We start from the raw sequence: 21,379 nt of genomic DNA, 5'->3' as shown, positions 1-21,379 counted from the left end.
TACTAGTATATATATTCATGCAGAGCCATCTACAAGGGCATGTCTCCTGAAGGAGACAGAGCTCCCAGAACTATTTTGGATCTGTACTGAAAATATTGCTTTTATTCACAATCTACCCTCTAAAAGGCTGCTAAACCGGCCCGTAAGAACTTCTAAGATCCACATAGACCACTACAAAGCCATTTTAATACGTCTTCTAATAAAGGTATGGCCCCGTAGGAGCAACACACCAACTTACATTGAATGCTTTCTTCCTGTGAGAATTAACTCTTTAAATCCGATAACCCCTGATGAAGTCCCAGGAAGGGACGAAACACGTTGGGTATTTTGTTTTGCTTTTTACAAGTGTTTGAAACACTGGAACAGCAATGTTATCTTCAATATTGCCACCTTTATTGAAAAAAAAAAGAGACTTTTTAATAAATATTTGAACCTTACAGACTTCGGGTCAGATTCTCTAAGCTTCAAAAGTAATAAAATGGAGAGTGATAAACAGCCAGCCAATCAGCTCCTGCCTGACATTTTTCAAACACAGTCTGTGACATGGCAGGTAGGAGCTGATTGGCTGGCTGTTTATCACTCTCCATTTTATCACTTTTGAAGCTTACAGAATCTGGCCCTACATCTTTTATGCTTGTGAGAAAAGTTAAACTACAGTATAAGGCTGTACTGGCAGGGCCGGCGCCACCACTAGGCAGCTCTAGGCACCTGGAGGGCGGCAGGGCAGTTCGCCCCTCACCCCCAGCACTGTGGTACCTGTGTAAAAAAAACTTCCGTCTCCTATGCGCGCGGCGTTATTTTCTATTCACTGTAGGGACCCCGCCGGGCGCGACAAGCTTATACATAATAACAGCGCCGCAGGCTCCCCCGGCGGCACGGACACCCCTACACCAGCACTAAGCAGGGACGTCGGGGACGGAAGTTTTTTTAACACAGGTACCAACCTCCCCCCCCCCGGCACCGGGGCACCCCCACCCCGACTCGCCTGGGGCGCTCCAGTGCCTTGCACCGGCCCTGTGTACTGGTCTACTTGTAAGATCTACTCAAGGGGTGCCATCGTACAATTGTCTTGCATGTTTTCTCCATCCCCTGTCCAACAGGGGATTTTGTAAGTAAGGCAGCCATCCATAGCAATACTTAAACAAATTGGAAGGCCGAAACAAGCGTCTCTCTCTCTATGGGTGTGGTATGGGGCTCCGACAGTCGGGATCCCAACAGTCATTAGCCCGACGTCGGGATCCCGACTGCCCATACTCAGGCAGCATGGCGAGCGCAAAAAAGCCCCTTGCGGGCTCGCTGCACTCGCCATGCTGCGGGCATGGTGGCTCGCTACACGAGCCACCTATTCTATTCTCGCTCTATGGGGGTCGTGGACCCCCACTAGGGAAAATAGCAGGTGGCCATCGGCACCCGGCTGTCGGCGTTTTGACAGTCGGGATCCCGACGTCGGGTAAATGACTGTCGGGATCCCGACTGTCTGGACCGTGTCCGGCACCCCTCTCTATATATATATTCTATACTATAACTATTTAAGTCTAGCAAAGTTTTGTAAATGACCTTGCTCTGTGGATATTAATAATTACGTTGGGATCCAGCTACTGACAGCGCTGCCATCATTTCTGTTCTGTGCATGATTCCAACACATGGAAGCTCTCTGGTGTTTACATTATGTTTTGGCACACAGCGCGCAGCATGTACCATCAGGGCTGAGTTTATAAATAGTGTACACAATGGAGTTCGGAGGAGCTGGAAGAAAGCGTACAACATTCTAATGTCAAAGAAAAAATAACAGCTTGACTCACCCACACCCAAGAATGTACTCATTGTTTGGATACGGGTAAGAGGCAGGAAGAGATGAGACTGGAGGCAATGCTTTAACTCTTGCATGGCCTATAGCTACTAATTGCAATCAGAAGTCATTTTCTGATTACAACAAGGACCTAGAAACACCTGACTGTTGCTTTTGTTGCAACGTGGTACCAGGGACAATGACCACTTACAGCTTGGCGCGCACAGATACTTTGTTACACTGATTGTATGGGGGGCTTGCACAGAGAGTTCACTCAGGTCCCTTAATAAAACCTGTTGGCAGATGGCTAGAAGTTGGTAGGTTCGTAATGTGAGACAGAGGATACAGGTGAAAGAAGACAGCAGAAAAAAGGATAAAGTATTGATCTCTCTTGGGCTAAGTACCGTAGAGCTGTACAATACTATGGTGCTCCAAAAACACAGTGACAGACTTGTGCACATGGAGATATTTTTATAGAGGCATGTAAACAAGTCCTGTACCTGGAGTCTAGACAGTAAAAATTTGTTGAATAATATTTATTCAGATTTTGATTAGACTCTCCCCTCATTGTAGATGCAACATCTATTCATCCATTGCCCCTCGCTGCATTCCAGGAGGGAGCCTGAGTTGCCTAGTGGATAATCCAGCTTTTGTCCATACTACTGACATCCCCAATTAGTGTCCAGGGGTTCCGACAAGTCGGCCGAGCCCCTGGTAAACGCTGGAGGCATAGCCCCTCTGAAGAAAAATGATACTTTTTTTACAGATGGGCAGCAGGGTGCGTGGTACTGGGTGGGACTGCACACAGGGAGAGAGGACAGACTGATGCTGCCTCTCTCCCCAGCTCAGCAAACAGCGCTGAGCAGAGGAGAGAGGCTGTGCTGTGGCCACAGACTGTGCTCTTTCACCAACTGCCTATCTCTCTGCAATGTGGGAGGGGCGAGTGGGACCCGGGTAAAAAGTATCTGCCCCCCCTCGGCACCACTGTTAGTACCTATATAATTTGAGATTATTTACTACAAGTAAAAGATAACAATCAGACAGCATTAAGCAGCTGGGGGATTTCCTGTAACAACATTGTAAATGTATATTTACGTAGGTACTGTCACCGGGGTGTGTGAGGTGAGTGATTCCTTTTCCACACCTGAGGCTCGTGTTCATTGCGAAAGATAACATCGTCTCTGGGTTTTATCTCTTAAACCATCACAGTCAGTAGGCGCCAAAGATGTAGCGGTGAAAGATGGGAAGGACGTGTACTGTTATACGCTGTGTTCTAATCATCCAGTTCTGGCGTCATTAGAGACATGCAGAAACCTGGCACTGGTTTAGTGCACCACTGGGTCTGCTCCTGCGCTGTGCATATACGCTGCGCTGTACCAAGGGGAATCACCACTGGGTCTGCTCCTGCGCTGTGCATATACGCTGCGCTGTACCAAGGGGAATCACCACTGGGTCTGCTCCTGCGCTGTTCATATACGCTGCGCTGTACCAAGGGGAATCACCACTGGGTCTGCTCCTGCGCTGTGCATATATACGCTGCACTGTACCGAGGGGAATCACCACTGGGTCTGCTCCTGCGCTGTGCATATATACGCTGCACTGTACTGAGGGGAATCACCACTGGGTCTGCTCCTGCGCTGTGCATATATACGCTGCACTGTACTGAGGGGAATCACCACTGGGTCCGCTCCTGCGCTGTGCATATATACGCTGCACTGTACCGAGGGGAATCACCACTGGGTCCGCTCCTGCGCTGTGCATATGCGCTGCACTGTACCGAGGGGAATCACCACTGGGTCCGCTCCTGCGCTGTTCATATACGCTGCGCTGTACCAAGGGGAATCACCACTGGGTCTGCTCCTGCACTGTGCATATATACGCTGCACTGTACCGAGGGGAATCACCACTGGGTCCGCTCCTGCGCTGTGCATATATACGCTGCACTGTACCGAGGGGAATCACCACTGGGTCTGCTCCTGCGCTGTTCATATACGCTGCGCTGTACCAAGGGGAATCACCACTGGGTCTGCTCCTGCGCTGTGCATATATACGCTGCACTGTACCGAGGGGAATCACCACTGGGTCCGCTCCTGCGCTGTGCATATGCGCTGCACTGTACCGTGGGTTATAACTACTGGGTCTGCTCCTGCGCTGTGCATATACGCTGCACTGTACCGAGGGGTATCCCCACTGAGTCCGCTTCTGTGCTGTGCATATACGCTGCACTGTACCGAGGGGTATCACCACTGAGTCCGCTTCTGTGCTGTGCATATACGTAGGGCCCCAGGCGCCCTCCTGCTCCATGGGGGGGGGGGGGGTGCGGGTGGTGGGGGGTGCAGGTGGCAGTCGTAGAGTTACGGCGGGCATAGAGTAACTCCACGGGGGGAGAGGGATCTGGGGGGCTGCTCCCAAGAGGCCGCCCTCCAGTGGCTGGCGCCCTAGGCAAATGCCTAAGGCTGCCTAGTGGTGGCACCGGCCCAGCATATATACGCTGCACTGTACCGAGGGGAATCACCACCATCAAATGTTGATTTATGTATATCAGGATACGCAGCACTGTACCGAGGGGTATCCCCACTGGGTCCGCTTCTGTGCTGTGCATATACACTGCACTGTAACAAGGGGTATCACCACCATCACATGTTGATTTATGTATATCAGGATACGCAGCACTTTGCAGGAGGCAGATGTCAGTATGCGAGGAACAGGAGTTAATTCTTTACTTTGCTCTTAAAGCTGAAGTCTGCAGAACATCCACGTGCAGGTCATTCCGCCGTATGGTATGGGTCTCCATCTGCCGACCCATCCGCCAGCATAGTATATGCAGTATCTGGACTTGCGCTAGCCCCATGCTAACTGCAAATGGTCGGTCAGACGCAGACGCCCCACCTCTATCCGAACACTATAATCAAGCATGGAAGTTTGAGTTTCAGCTTAGTCCCCTGCTACTGTGTCTGATACATACCTGTCATCAAGGCTGACATTTTTGCAGATGGACAAAACCATGCTTCGCTGAAGGGGGGCAGATGTAACATGGTCAGAGAGAATTATATTTGGGTGAGTTATTTTGTTTCTGTGCAATATAAATACTGGCTGCTTTATTCTTACACTGCAATTTAGATTTCTGTTTGAACACACCTCACCCAAATCTAACTCTCTCCGCACATGTTACATCTGCCCCACCTGCAGCGCAGCATGGTTTTGTCCATCTTAAAAAATTGCAGCCTTGCTGACAGGACTGAATCAGACCCACTGTCACTTGCCAACAAATGGTCAGTGCCCAGTTACTACCCAGAAATGCCCATTTCACAGAAAATGTGGTCCATCATCTGACAGATCAATCCATCTGCAGAAGTGATCTCAGGACGTGATTCAGGTGCGCTTGAAAAGTGTTCCAACTGAAATCTAAATTGCAGTGTAAAAATTATATCTGTGGGCTACATGTAAAAAAAATGGCAGTATTTACCCTGCACAGAAACAATATCATTTTATTTGCTTCCCATTCATAGAACCATGGTTTGTTCCAGACACAACCGTACTTGCTTTTTGCTTTACTGAATTTACCCCCTCAATGAGATAGTATAAAGGGGCATACACACCTAGAGATGTGTGCTAAGCTATTTAGGGTAGGCGATTTCCCTGTGTCCAGATCTCCCATAGACAGTGGCGTAACTAGAATATTTGCTCCCCAATGCCGATATCGGCAGCGCCGCCCCCCCTCCCACCCACCTTTCCAAGTGAAGTTAAACACCCCCCTTACCCCTCCGCATGCCGCCACCGCATTCAGGGTCCCGCAGTGAAGATCTTCTCCTGGCTCCGTCTCCTCCTGCAGTTCTAATGAAAAAGAACTATTACAAAATGCACAACATGTGCAGAGAGAGTTACATTTGGGTGGGGTGTGTTGAAACGGAAATCTAAATTGCAGTGTAAAAATAATGCAGCCAGTATTTACCCTGCATAGAAACAAAATAACTCACACAAATCTAACTCTCTCTGCACATGTCACATCTTTTGAAAAAAAAAAAACAACGCAAACATTGGTTTTGCTGTACCATCGATGGAGGAAAACCATTTGGTTCTCCCCCATTGATTCGACATCGGGCATAAACCATCACCGATTTTTTTGAATCATTGATGGTCAATGGCCATCCCTAGACCCCTCACACAGTGGACTTAAGCTTTACATTTTAGGTCCGACCGAGCTTTTGACTCTGTCACACAGACTCCATGATGTGGGGGCCAGCAGTGCAGCGCAGGGCGTCACAACAGAAGTGAGTAGAAGTTTTAGTTAGTTTAGACCTTCTCTATGCCAGGGGTGCCGGACCCTCCGTTTCCGTGCTGATGGCAATATTGGGTCATTGCACTAGTCCAATTTGACCACTTTTCACCCGATTCCGATGGTTTGGGCCAAGAAATCGAGTGAAAAACGGACACATCCGAAGTGTTTGACATTCGATCTGCTGCACAGTCCTATGCGCGATAGTGTCAAAGGTCAGACCAAATACACATCTGACTTCCAACTCAGCCCCCTCATGGCAATGGGGAGTGAGATCGCATCTGATAATGTATCCTGGGTAGGGATGGCCATCGACCATCGATGATTCACAATCATGGTTTATGGCAGATGTAGGTGCCAGGACACGGGACGTAGTCCCGCCCCGACACCCAAAGGCCAATCAGTCAAAGAAAATGGATGAACATCGATAGGTAAAAACATCAATGGCCATCCAATGCATAGTTTGACACTATTGATGGCTAGTTGCACTATTGCTATTGATGGCAACCATCGATGGCAACGGAATCTGCTGTGCTATATAAGAAACTGTAAATAAATAATGTCAACGATGGCCATCCCTAATCCCGGGCGGCTCAAAGGGGCAGTGGCGTAACTAGCTTTTGGGCGCCCCCCCCCGCCGTTAAAGGGAGGGCGCCCACCTACGCACCCTGCCGCACCAACCGCCGCCCGCCCCAACCCCCGCCTCGCCGCCAATGCAAACCCCCCCATCCCCCGCAGTCTTACCTACGCTCAGTACGCGCTGGTCCCGGCTCCCTTCTTCTGCTATGAGGACCACCACAAAATGTCCGCCCCCATGCAGCAGACAGTTTCAGAGAACTGTCTGCTAAATGGGGGCGGACATTTTGTTGTGGTCCTCATAGCAGAAGAAGGGAGCCGGGACCAGCGCGTACTGAAGACACTGACAGGTAAAGACTGCGGGGATGGCGGCGGGGCAACGGGGTGTAACTATAGCACTACAGCCCCCGATGCCCGCACATGCACAGCGCCCTCCCGCGGTTACGGTGGCTGCGGTGCTATAGTTACGCCCCTGCAAAGGGGATCGGATGGCAGCCAACCACCACATCTCCCTATGTTACCATCTTGCTATTTTCTAGAATCATCATGCTTGGGTGAGAGCCCAATCAGAGAGCCGGCAGATTGTATTGGTATCATTTTACCACCAGCTCTGGACAGTAGCTAGATAAGGATGTTATTCCGCCATGAGTTACCGGGATCAGGGATAATCCGCAGCATAAATCATTAGTCAGGCAGAAGTTGGTGAGGACGGAGGCTCTCATGCTCCACCGCTTTCCACAATAAATTAAACCATGATCCTGATTAACAGCCGGGGAAAGTAGGAAGTTTAAAGTCCATAAAACACTGCATGGGAACCTCCAGACTCTTTGATGTTGGAAATGGCTTTGTGTGTGTGCTAGGGGGATAGGTACACAGAGAACCTGGGAGCCTTTGATGCTGGAATGATTCATAGGTCTGAAGCAGAGAATGTTTACAGTCATGTAAACAAAAAATTACATTTTTAGGAACAGTCTGGTTTAAAAGGGTAAACAATGATTGTGTGGGAAGTCCTCTCCCCCTGCAGTAATGGCCAGGAAATAGTTTCTCTCTCTCTCTCTCTCTCTCTCTCTCTCTCTCTCTCTCTCTCTCTTTCTCTCTCTTTCTCCCCCCCCCTGCTACTAACAATCAGCGGTGGTCCCGGACGATAGCGGCTTTGTGAGATGTCACAAATGGGACAATCTGTGACGCCCGCTTCCCAATTAACATTACAGGGTAAATTTACTTATGCTGCGTTCTCATTGCCGCTCCTGCAAAATCCCGTGTTTTTGGTGGGGCACAGAGCATCTCAGATCTACAGACCCCATTCATACTGCACCTTAGACCCGGGAAATTCCAGTGTCTGCCCCGTTCACACTGCTCCCCCTGGTACGCCTGCCATCAAGTGTGTGGCATCTAAGACCTGCTTTGATTGGATGTTTAAAAAGCAGCTTTGGACAATGCAATGAACTTGCTTTTTTGAGAAAAACCCGGGTCTAGCCTGTTCACACTGCCATACACCCGTGTATTACCCAGGAAAAAACCCTGCAAAAAACCTGTGTGTAATTCCCGGGAATTTCACAAAGACCCTTTCATACAGAGACGCGACACGGGAATTATGTCGTCGGGTATTAGATGGGAGTTGTAATTAAGATGTCTATAGAACTCCCATTTAAGTACATTTAGATTCTATAATCTTCTAGAAGGTGCTAAATAAGAAGTAGAATCTGATTGGTTGATATGGGCAATATCCCATCTTCAGTAGAACTCCCAACTTTGTAAATTTACCTCCTAACCTTATATTTAATACCCCTTTCACATAGCAAATGCCGGGTCTCACCTGGGATTTGCTAAGATTGTCTCTCATAGCTACCCGGCAATAAGCTACCCGGGTCGCTGATGTCAGAAAGGGGGCGGGGCAGTGGCTTGTCATCAGCGAGCGAGGAGGCAGCGTTTGTAGCTGATGCTGCCTCTCAAACTAAGTCCTCAGGACCCCACACAGTGCATGTTTGCAGGTCTCCTCACAGAATCACAAGTGAAATAATTAGCTCAACCCGTGGATCCTTTCAAATGTGTCAATGAGTAATGAGTGCACCTGTGCACCTGGAAAACGTGAACCGTGTAGGGTCCTGAGGACCGAGTTTGAGAACCCCTTAACTAGAGTATGGGGTCTTTACCTGGGATCTGTAGTTCAGGGAATACGGTGTGACAATTACATTGAGGAAGAATTGCACTACGAGGGCGGAAACACAAAACATTTCAGTGAATTATATTGGAAATGACATTGTAAGCGATTTTGCTCTTGTTCCAGAAAGCAATAAAATGAAAAAGTAGCGTTATATTTCCTCCTCCGTTTGCAGGAATACAAAGTAATCATTCTGTAAGCCAAAGTGTCACTTTGGCAGAGTGCTGTAAAACCCCCAGTAAAAACATGCTGAGATGGCATTGAATTAACTGGATTTATTCTCACCATTTACAAGACACAAGACTTTAGAGATGGTGCTTTATCCCGAACACGGAGCATACTGCCAGGTCTGAGGCCGCCGGGCAAATGAATCAGATCGGTGATGATAAAGCACTAAGGGGGACCTGTGAGGAGAAGCCCGGCACTGGACAACACTGGTACCCACCTCTGCCACCATTGTGGGTAGAGTCTGGGGTAATGACCACAACCGGTATTCCACTAGTGGTAACCTTGCCACCGAAGTGATCTCAGTATAATGGGGATAGAGATGATATCCTGGAGGTGACGATTCTACACCAGTCCCCGGATACAAAGAAATCTGGTGGGCTCCGTATGCCCCCTATCCCTCTACCCCTTGACCATAACCCTCCCTTGCAACAGCCTAAAACTACCCCCCCCCCCCGTCCCCACACCCACACACAAAGCCTGACCCTAACCCTCCCAGCGAGTGCCTAAACCTATCCCCCCCTCTAAGTGCCTAAACCTAACTCCCCCAGACCACAGCCTTACCCTAACCTTCCCCCCTCCCTCTGCGGGAGCACGTGGACGCTCAATTAGTATAACGTGTCCCCTCTCAGGGCTCACATTAGGGATGGCCATCGTTGCCTTTGCCATCGATGGTTGCCATCGATGGCAAAAAGTGCAACTGACCATCAATAGTGTATAAGTATCCAATGGACGACCATCAATGTTTTTATATATCCATGGTCATCCATTTTCTTTGATTAATTGGCCTGTAAGCCAATCAAAATGTGGGGGCGGGGCTTCGTGGGTGCCAGGGGCTTAGCTATGCTCCATGTCCCAACACCTTGGGGAAAAAGCAAAAACAAAACTATTTGTTTAAGCTTGACATCGATGGTGGGAAACCATCTGGTTCTCCCCCTCAATGGCAAAACTATTCAACATCGGCAATAAACCATCAATGTTTTGTAATGATCGATGGTCGATGGCCATGCCTAGCTCACGTCACTTCATGCTTGAGGCTAGTTGTCTCCTTGCTCTCTGTCCACGTTACCGTTCCCAGATGAAGTCCTTGTGGATGGTAATAACACAAAAAAACAAAAACAGCGCTCAACAATTATTATGAGGATTAAAATACACTGAAATTAGTACCAAGACAACAGTAAGTGGGAATGACTTTACAAACATATAGGGGGGTATTCAATGTCAGCGCTATTTCCTATAGGGGAAACCCACCTATTCAATGTTGCCGTTTCCGACAGAATTGAAGGCAGATTTCGAAAAAACAGATCCAACCAGTTGGATCTGTTTTGTCGAAAATAGCCGTTGATTGACGAACTTACGGCCTTTTCTCAACAATCCACCGGCGTTTTGTTGCTGACACCCCCCCCCCCCCCCCCATTCTTTACTTGACAGGCGGAACATTGAATTCCATCTGTTGAGTTGCAGGCAAGCTGGATGAATACCACGTAGATTTTCAACTGTCGGGAAGTTCCGACAGTCGGAATCCCGCATTGAATGCTCCCCTTAGTTATTTTAATGGAAAAAAAGGAACATAACAAAAGTAGCACGTGCTAATTAGCAAAATACAAACAGTTAAAACTAATGAGCCACAGCGAAAATAAGCAAGTGTGCTTGTTCCTATAGTTACTGGTGGGACCAAGGCGGGGAGGCAAAGTTCCTGATGGACAGTCAGTTGTTGGCAATATAATTACCAACAACCAGATCCGATGGAGGATGGGTAGATAGTCCAAGCAGGGTCTCTATTGGCTGGCGATCCTCACGTTTACACGGTGGTTTAGATGGTCGGCATAGTGATGCCATGTGTCTGTCCAGATGGTGAAAGGTGCTCCAGGAGATAAATAACCAGTGTGGTTCCAGCTGGATCGCCAGGGTGACGAGTCGATGTAACACTAATGCGTTTCGCTGCACTGGACGGCGTTATATACTCACTCTATGCCCACTTGGATAGTAAAGTATGAAGCTGGTGCAGATACAACGAAGACGACCGTTAGATCCTTCCGCCGATGGTTCTGGGTAATAACATCTGCTGGAGATATGTGGGTAAATGCTCTGCGCGACACGCGTTCAGCGGAACAGCTGTTCTGATCCGTTGCTGTTAATAAAGATCTCTCAGCTCTGCGGCCGGTGTACGGGGAGGGAGTTTGTAACATCACACACTATAACTTGTTTGTGTCTGGTATGTCGGAATAATGAGCTACACATTGCGACGCCACTCACACTGGGGCGAGACACAAAGGTCACACAGCTGCCTGGATATTGTTTTTTTCTGGCTGCGATTACTACTGTCTGCTTTTAAAAGCCTTGCGAATCAAACAGCCATATTCCAACAGGTTACTCGCTATGGCTGGTATAAAATGCAAAGTGCTGGTGCATTGTGGGAATGTGTGTACATTTTATTACCCAGGTGGCCCAGTTGATAAGCGCAGTATACACCGTCCATTACAGGACTGTAGGATTACCTTTGAGTCTGATTCTACCCACTATAGGACTGCCCCTGCCCCAGAGTGACAGGAAATGGGGGTGTGGCTCAAGGACGTGGCATCCATGTGAGGCCATGCCCCCCTTTAGCTAGGGCCACGTACCTTTTTCGTTATGCCTCAATGCCCCAATTTAAAATGAAGATTAAGGCAGCCAGTCATTAGGTTGACCACTATTGGTTGACAGGCAGGTTGACACATGAAAATTGTCGACATGCAGGTCAACATGGTAAAAAAGTTGACACAAACAAAAAGTTGCCATGAAAGAAGCATGAGGTGAGTTTTTTTTTTTTTTGCTTTGGTGTCTATGTCGCCGTAGGTACAGGTGTTCGGCGTCCACTTACATGGCATGCTGCGCTCGCCATGCTTTGGGCACTATTATATTCCCCCTTCACGGCCACTAAAAACGTGAAAAACTCATGTCGACATTTTGACCATGTCCGTCTAAAACATGTCGACCTTTTGACCAAGTCCACCTAATGCATCTCAACATTTTTATTTTGTCGACCTAATGACTGTCGACCTAGACACTGTCGACGTACAGAAAAAAGAAAGTCAGTAGGTCAACACCAAGCGATCAACATGCAAAAAGTCGACGGGGACAAAAGGTTGATATGACAATGGTCGACACAGATTTTTTTGAATTCTATGTTGCCCAAACTTCCGGGGCTTGCACGGACGCATATTCCCGCATTCGCAGACCCTGCTATTGGGACTGGGGCAAATTCGAACCTGAGCGATCAGGTCCCCGAATTGCCCCCATTTAGTAAGTTGCAACACATAATGGCCCTTATTCTGGTTAACTCGCAAGGCTGTGAATTCGGAACCTTGCGAGTCCCCCAGACGCTGCCTGCAGAATTGGTCTGCCCCCCCCTCCCCAGGGGCTGCGTTTAACATAAACATTCGCAGGCTATGCAGAAACTCCCACATCATCCGATGGTCGCCATGCCAACGCATGTCTCATTGACTCCACAGGAACTAGGCAGGCAGCTGACACCCGGTGATGTCATCTGCCAGCCCCCCCCCCCCGCACCTGCGTGTTGGCCGCATTACCATGGGAACGCCCAGTGTTTTCATGGCAACGCCCATGAAATGCTGGTCGTTCCCATGGGTGATTCCCTTAGCTCGCCGCCCCATGCCCCAACCCAGGCCCGCCGCTAGAAATGTTGGGGCCCGGGACTGACCTTTAGTCTGGGCCCCCAGCGGCACAGCACCCCCTGCCCACACGCCCACCTGCCCCCCAACCCCATTACTTACCATCATCCAGAAGCAGCGTCGGCGGCGTCAGCATCTCTGTCTCCCTCCTTCACGGTCCGGAGTGCACACTGCTCAGTGCAGCGTGCAGAGCGCCGAGCCCCTGTGTCCTAGGCTCGGCGCTCTGCTGGCTGCACTGTGCATTGTGCATGCCTGGATGGGGTCTGCCGGGTTGGGGAGGCCCGGAGGTGGGGTGTGGGTGATCCGTGCCGCTGGGGGCAGCTGCCTGGGCCCCTCCAGAGGCCAGGGCCCGGGACAGATGTACCCACGGCACCCCCCTGTCGGCGGCCCTGCCCCCACCCGCAGTTTTGGGTCCCGGCTAACACTCTGTTCACCATGGCCACACGTACCCTGCGTCTGCACATCTGTGCATGTGTATACGCACAACATCGGTCCCCCGTGCGAACCACAATAGGTCCAGTAAATGTTACACATTTATTTATGTCCAATGCGCAGTTGTGCGCTATTTCTATTTGCATGTAACTGTAACCAGGGGATCATTTACCCCATATATCAGCTTTAGGGCACAGCTGACACCTAAGACTATAACAGGCAGAAAATACTCCAAACAAGCTCAAAATTAGTCATAAGTTGCTTCCAAACTCCTTCATTGTACAGAGAAAGAATCTGCCATCTGTTGAACACATCACAAAGCAGAAGATTACACAACGCCGGCATGTATGTACGGCCTGAGTCACCGCTTACCGTCCACCCACCTAGCGGTGGTACAGCCAGCGAAGCTGTCTCTCTACCTCTTACTCACTGTTGGATAATGGGCCGTGTAATCGTCCCTTAACTGCACAAATCTGTTTATTTTCCTTCACAGCCTACATGTAATATATTTGTGCGCTTCCCCCGAGGTATATGCCAGTATCATGGAACAACATCACGACGCAGCCTTCAAAAGTGGATCAATATCCAAGCAAGAAATAAACCCAGCATTGTTATAGGTGGAATTATTTTCTAGAATTATAGATTATTTTAGAACAATTATCTGCGCCCCTTTTAGTCCGTTAATGAGAAGCTCCCATTGTAGCAGAAAACAGTAAACATATAAATATTTAAACCCTTGGTACTTGTGTATTATAGCGGCGCCCCCGATTCCCATCGCGCGATGTTTTAATCGCATCGCATGCCATGCACCCGATGGCATGCAATGCGATGCAACGCGATTTTTGCCCCCTATACGATGAAAGAATGTATAAGCACCCTAATGGGTGCTTACAATGTTAAATGCACCCCCACGCCACCCCCCCACTATAAACGTGAACCCGAAGCGTGGCGAGCGCAGCGGTACACGTCCTCCGACCTTTTCATACCCCCACTATCCACGTCGGCGTGGAGTTGAGAATAGAAAGTGTGGCGAGCGCCGCGAGCCACCGAGCCCGAAGTGTGGCGAGCGCAGCGAGCCCCGCGAGGGGACGCGGATACCTTCACAGGTATCGGAGTCCCCTCGCGGCCTTCACAGGTATCGGAGTCCCCTCGCGGCCTTCACAGGTATCCGCGTCCGCTCGCGGGGCTCGCTGCGCTCGCCACACTTTCTATTCTCAACTCCACGCCGCCGTGGATAGTGGGGGTATGAAAAGGTCGGAGGACGCGTTCACGTTTATAGTGGGGGGTGGCGGGGGGGTGCATTTAACATTGTAAGCACCCATTAGGGTGCTTATACAATGTTTAATCGCATCGCATTGTATGGCATTGTATGCCATATACAATGTCATACAATTTTAAAATTGTATGGCATTGTATAATATTGCGCGATATCGCGTCGCATCGCATACCATCATATGTCTTATGGTATGCGATGCGATTGGCCGCCGCCAAAATACACAAGTACCAAACCCTTCCAGTGGTGGATTAGCCGCGGGGCGATAGGGGCGGTCGCCCCAGGGCCCCCACACACCTTAATCCGGCCTGATAATAGTATATGTGACCCCTTTAGCTTCTAGATATAGGGGGTGATTCTGATTTACAGGCTCCCCTGCAGGTACGCTTATGTTCAGTGTGTGCACATGTGCAGGCGCTGGGTGCAAGGGGGCACGGCGAAATGTAAGTTCCCGTCCCGTTGGCACCTGCTAGGTGCGAATGGGATGCCGAACTTGAACCCAGCACCTGCAAATGCGCAGAAATGTAAGACACCATAGAGGTGTGCGAGCGCTGGAGAAATCATTCGATAATCGTCGACCAGCGAATGATTTTGCCCCCACACCCAAGGCTGCGAATGGGTGTTTATGCAAAACATCCATTCGCATGACTTCGCGGGATCACAGCGTGCAAGGGGGGGGGGGGGGCGGCGGCGTTTTGTGGACTTGCAAGGCTGCGAAATTCGCAACCTTGAGGGTCAACCAGAATAAGGTCCATAATGTGTCAGTATCTCTTATATATTTAGCCAGATCTGTCACTCATCCCCTGTGTATATAACGTTCCCGCCCAGCAGGATACACAAACCCGCCCCCCCAGGGAAAAGTGTTCTATGTATATAACGTTGTACACACCCCACCCCCTTGACATCACCTCCCCCCGCCCAGCCAGGGCTACAGTACACGCCCACCATCCACCATTACTCCACAGCCACCATCCACCATTACTCCCGCACCCCCCCCCCTCTGCCAGCAAACCCTCCCCCCCCCCCCGGACACCCGCGACCCCCCTCCCCTCCCCGCGACCCCCCCCCGATTCGCAGGACCCCAGCGCCCCCCCCTCCCGCAATTTGCGGCCCCCCCACGACCCCCCCCTCCCACAATTCGCAGCCCCCCACGCCCCCTGCGATTCACGGCACCCCCCGCGACCCCCCTCCCGCTATTCACGGCACCCCCCGCGGACCCCCTCCCGTGATTTGCGGCCCCCACAACCCCCCCTCCCGCAATTCACTGACCCCCAGAACACCCTCCCGCAATTTGCGGAGCCCCCCTTCCAGCGATTCAAGGCCCCCCGCGCCCCCTCCTGCAATTTGCAGACCCCGCCCCCTCCCGCTAATCGCAGATCCCCGCACCCACCCCCCTCCCGCAATTTGCAGACCCCCCTGACCCCTTTCCGGCAATCCCCCCCCCCCCCAGCAGACCCCCGCTCCTGCATTTCACATACCCCCGTGAGAATGGGGGATCCTGTACCGTCACAAGCAGGTGCCGCCCCTAGTTGGGAAATCCGTCCCTGGCTGCTGCGCTGCAGGTTTCCCCACTGCCAGAAGTGTCCCCATGGTCCTCTGTACCAGCGCCACAACTTTTATCAATGTCTTGCCCACATACCACTATTATACAGCGTATGCTCTCATACACCCCCTTACTCCCTCCCAGTGCGAGGAGACGCTCACCCACTGCCGGGAGCTGCATACTGTCCCCCACCCTCCTCCAGTTCTAGGGATGCCCTTCGACCATCAATGATTTCAAATCATCGATGGTTTATGGCCGATGTTGAATACTTTTGCCATCGATGTGGGAGGACCAGATGGTTTCCCTACATCAATGGCAAAGGAGAACCGATCAAGTTTCAAATTTTTTTAAGGTGCCAGGACACGGAGCATAGCTCCGCCCCCCCACACCCGGAAGTCCTGCCACCGAGTTCTACGGCCTGTTCAGTGAGATATAATGCATGATCATCGATAGCTAAAACAATCGATGGTTATCCAAGTAATATGTTACTACTATCGATGGCATGGTGCAAAATCGCCATCAATGCCAACCATCGATGGCGTCTGCACCAATGCCCATCCCTACTCTGCAACAGCCAAAAACCTTTACTACCCCTCATGCCCACACACCTCTATCACTGCACTGCCCTGCCTCCTGTTCTCCTTCCCCGTAACTTCCGCCAGTGGGGACCCGCTCACCCTGTGTTGCCCACATTCCCCTATCATGCTTTACCACCCAGCCTCCTGTTCTCATGCACCCTTACGGCGTCCCAGTGGGAGAACCCACTGACTCAGGGCCACCGTCCTGTACTCCTGCGCTGCCACTATTGATGCTTTCCTGTGTCGTGACCTCTGCCAGTGGGGAGCCGCTGACTCAAAAACACCCTACTATACTATTGCACACACACACACACCTAAACAACATGCACACACAGCCCCCCCCACCCACAAATGTCACTGTACCCTCCACACTATCAATGTACATCTTACACTGTAACTGCTTTTTAATTAAACAAAACAATACACACCCCCTTCCACATCATATGCTCTCTATTTAACACATTTCACCTATAACCCAAGTTGTAATACAGGCCATCTTTCATACAATTCTAACCATCTTTCTCATATACAAATGTTCACAAATTAAGGGGGCGCAGCCCCTTACGACGGTGTGAAGAGCGCCCGTAGGGCGCGATGAATCGCCTAGTAGCATATATATATAACAAAAATACGGGGCAAGGAGTAATAGGGGGCAATTTTTTAGAACAAGCCAGAAATGACTTGCGATGTCTGGCGAAGGAAAATGTGCAATTTCTTTGTAACGGAGTGTGCGAGTTTTCCGTAAAAGCTTTGCGATTTTGTTGTTTTTCAATGAGAAAACATCTGGAAGGATGGAATTTAATTTTTGGTCACGGCAAAACGTGGTCTTTCTATCGGCCTCCACCAGCTCCGCTGATTACCGCCACCCGCCAGCCCACCTGCCACCCAGGGGCGGGCTGGGCCGGGGGGCAGGATGCCACATGCCCCCCGGGCCGGTATATAGTGGCTGGGTCTGGGCCGGCTGTGTGCGCTCACATAATCATTGCCCTGCTGCCGCACGTCGGGTCCTGCTGCCGCACGTCGGGTCCTGCTACCGCACACAGGCCTCCATGGCGACGGCCCCTCCAAAAATGGCCGCCGCCTAGGAGGAGACAGACACTAGAGGTACTGCTGTACCTCTAGTGTCTGTCAGAGGATGACAGCGTGCCGCGGCCAGTGCTAACCGGAAGTGCGGCTTCGGGTAGCGCTGGCGCGCTGTTTAAAAGGAACCCCCTAGGCAACGAGCATTTACCTAGGGCTGCAGAGAGGGCGGGTTACAGTTAACCTGCGGGGGCCGCCGGCGGAAGCGTGGGAGGCCCTGCACCAGGAAGGTACAAGGAACAGTTCATGCTGCATGTAGTGAGGGGGCCCTGGAGGAGCTCATGGAGGCTGAGCTCAAGCTGACCATGCTAGGAAACACTGCCTGTACTGTAAGTACATTGTTCTGCCTAGACTTTTACATGTGTGTGTGTGTGTGTGTGTGTGTGTGTGTGTGTATATATATATATGTCTCTCTCTCTCTCTCTCTCTCTCTCTCTCACTCTCTCTCACACACACACACACAAACATTGCAACTCCATGGGTTAAAGCAGGCAAATATATGTTTAATTGGCATTATGGTGTGCGGTGATATGTGTAATGGGCATATCGGCTTTGGCATTATGTGTAATGGGCATTGTTTAATTGGCATTATGTGGAATGGGCATTACGGTGTGTGGCATTATGTGTAATGGGCATTAAGTTGTTGGCATTATGTGGAATGGGCATTGTGGTGTTGGCATTATGTCAGGGTTGCCGACCCTCCCGGAATTTCCGGGAGTCTCCCGAAAATCGGGTACCCCTTCCCGGCCCCCGGAAGGGTGGGCAACCCTCCCGGATTCAGGGGGGACCCCCGCTGACCCCCGGATCGCGGCATTAAAATGCCGCAATCCTCGGGTCTCAGAGGAGGGGGCGGAGCTAAAACGGCACAATCGCGTCATTTTAGCCCCGCCCCCTCCATGGAGATCCCTGAATTCGCTGCTTTTAACAGTATGGGGCGGGGCTTAGTGATGTCACTCGTAAGCCCCACCCCCTGAGCGGCTGCTGAAACTCTCCTCTCCGGGCTTCTCCCGGAGAGGAGAATGTTAAAGTCGGCAACCCTGCATTATGTGTAATGGGCATTGTTTAATTGGCATTACGGTGTGCGGCAATATGTGTAATGATCATATCGGTGTTGGCATTATGTGTAATGGGCATTGTTTAATTGGCATTATGTTTAATGGGCATTGCGGTGTTGGCTTTATGTAAAATGGGCATTACGGTGTGTGGCATTATGTGTAATGGGCATTACAGTGTAAAATTTTGTAGCGCGCCTCCGGCGCGTGCTGTCCCTGTTTCGGGGGTGTGTGTGTGGGGGAATGATTGTTTAATAATTGCTGCATACTACATAGAGGGGAGAGGGTAGGGTGGGGAAACGATGGTGATGGTGGTGGGCCACTTGCTTGTGTTGCCCCCCAGGCTGAAAGTTGCCAGCCAGCCCCTGCTGCCACCCAATCCGCTGACTACCGCCTGACAGCCCTCCTGCCACCTGTTGCCTGCTCCGCTGCACCACCACCGCCACCTGCCACCGCAGATCACATCGTGATCGCCCATGCAATACCATAGATATTATGTGCAGCGCGTAATCACGGGTGATGCGATATTTGACTGGCGGGCCCGGGCATCGATCCATGCGATTTGTTGCAGTGATTTATCGAAATCGCATGCCATATCTCACATGTGTATGGGCACCATTACCCTTCAAACCCCCCCCCCTCCCCCCGGATTATCTCTTCCCCTCCCCTCCTGCAGCCTGACCCAGCCCTCTCCCTTCAGCCTAACTGTAACTCGGCCTTTCGATCACCAGTGTCTAAGTCAACACTCAACAGGTTGACCACTATTGGCCGACGCACAATAGGTCGACACATGAAAAAGGTTGACCTGATTTAGGTCGACACTGACAAATGATCGACACAAGCAAAATTTTTCATTGTAAATGGTCGACTTTGAAAAGGTCCTTGTGAGTTTTTAACCTGAATTAGCCGCAAATATTACATAGTAAATGGCCCCAATGTCCGATGTAAGCAACCGATGTCACACTGTCACCGCCGCCGAGCGCAGAATCAATTTATCGGACATTGAGGTAACAAGGGATTGGCCGGACAGTTGTAGGCTTGGTGAACACAGCGACTGTGTCCAAAGTAGTTCCGGTTGATAGATCTATAGACAGGCAATAGGTCTACTCCAAAAGGTTGACATGCAAAAGGTCGACAGGGTCAAATAGTCTGACGTGCAATAGGTCAACATGGACAAAATAACGACACAAAAAAAGGTAGACACATGACAACAGGCTTGTTCTTATTTCCCCATCTATGTCGGCACAGAGGGAGACTATAATAGTGTGCCCATTGTAGCAAAGCAGCGATCCTTGCAAGGGTACGCGTTACCCTAATTGGGGGTAACAATTGTCGACATTGACACCAAAAAAAGGGTGAAAACCTCATCTCAACCTTTCCATGTGTCGACATTTTTGACCTTGCCAGTCTATTGTATGTCGACCTTTAGGGGTAGACCTGTTGACTGTCTATCTAGACACTGTCTATCGAATAATGCGCACCCGTCCAAAGTCGCAGTTGCACTAGCCGGAGTGGCCACGTTCCGATGGACATTCTGAGCAACCATGGAGCTGCTGTAATGTCCGATAGTGTGACCGATGGCGTGATTATTTTTGTACAGGCAGTGTCAGATTAGAGCTGCATCCGGTGGGAGCCTCGTGACGGTATACCGATGGTTTAATGTCTAGAATCTCAGGCTGCGCTGACGTCGGTGTAGGAAATGGGTGCCTCCAGGCTTGCACATTCCGGCGAACAGGTCAGCGCCGCCCACAGACCATCAAATGATTTCTCGGTACTTGTGTATTTTGGCGGCGCCCATCGCATACCATAACGCATACGATGGTATGCGATGCGACGCGATATTGTACGACAGTGCACGATGGCATACAATTTTTAAATTGTATGCCATTGTACATGGCATACAATGCCATACGATGCGATGCGATTAAACATTGTATAAGCACCCTAATGGGTGCTTACAATGTTAAATGCACCCCCACGCCACCCCCCCACTATAAACGTGAACCCGAAGCGTGGCGAGCGTAGCGAGCCCGCGAGGGGCGGCGGTACACGTCCTACGACCTTTTCATACCCCCACTATCCACGTCGGCGTGGAGTTGAGAATAGAATAGTGTGGCGAGCGCAGCGATACCTGTGAAGCCCGCGAAGGGACGCGTTTACCTGTGAAGGTATCCGCGTCCCCTCGCGGGGCTCGCTGCGCTCGTCACGCTTCGGGCTCGGTTGCTCGCTGCGCTCGCCACACTATTCTATTCCCAACTCCACGCCGACGTGGATAGTGGGGGTATGAAAAGGTCGTAGGACGCGTACCGCTGCGCTCGCCACGCTTCGGGTTCACGTTTATAGTGGGGGGTGGCGTGGGGGTGCATTTAACATTGTAAGAACCCATTAGGGTGCTTATACGATTTTTGATCGTATAGGGGGTCAAAATCGCGTCGCATCGCATCGCATGCCATCGGGTACATGGCATGCGATGCGATACGTTCGTCGTACGACGGACATCGGGGGCGCCGCCAAAATACACAAGTACCGATTTCTCTATCCATTCAGTCTAATGCCACGCCCATAAAATGCTGGCCGTTCCCCTGATGCCGCTGCCTTTACACCCCCTCCCGCCCCTGCCCATGTGAATGCCTTGGCCAGTGTGATACTCTCCAATGGCATTTGTACAGCATACGCAGACCTCCACCATCGATAACGGGGCTGAATTTGGACCTGTATGAATG

General features: G+C 50.7%; 1 protein-coding gene across 1 annotated transcript in view; it reads right to left on the bottom strand.

The window, feature by feature from the left end:
• The window catches only part of FGGY (FGGY carbohydrate kinase domain containing), a 208,090-nt gene extending 196,951 nt beyond the window's left edge, over nt 1–11,139 (bottom strand). The window contains exon 1 of the mRNA XM_083157627.1: nt 10,996–11,139. The gene's annotated coding sequence lies outside the window, so the exon portion shown is untranslated. The remainder of the gene's footprint in view (nt 1–10,995) is intronic.
• Between the last annotated feature and the right edge of the window lie 10,240 nt (nt 11,140–21,379).

The sequence above is a fragment of the Crinia signifera genome, chromosome 8 (assembly GCF_055691185.1).
Source record: "Crinia signifera chromosome 8, ASM5569118v1, whole genome shotgun sequence".
Lineage (NCBI taxonomy): Eukaryota > Metazoa > Chordata > Amphibia > Anura > Myobatrachidae > Crinia > Crinia signifera.
The sequence above is the reverse complement of the archived record's forward strand: the minus strand, read 5'-3'. Positions and strand labels throughout refer to the sequence as shown.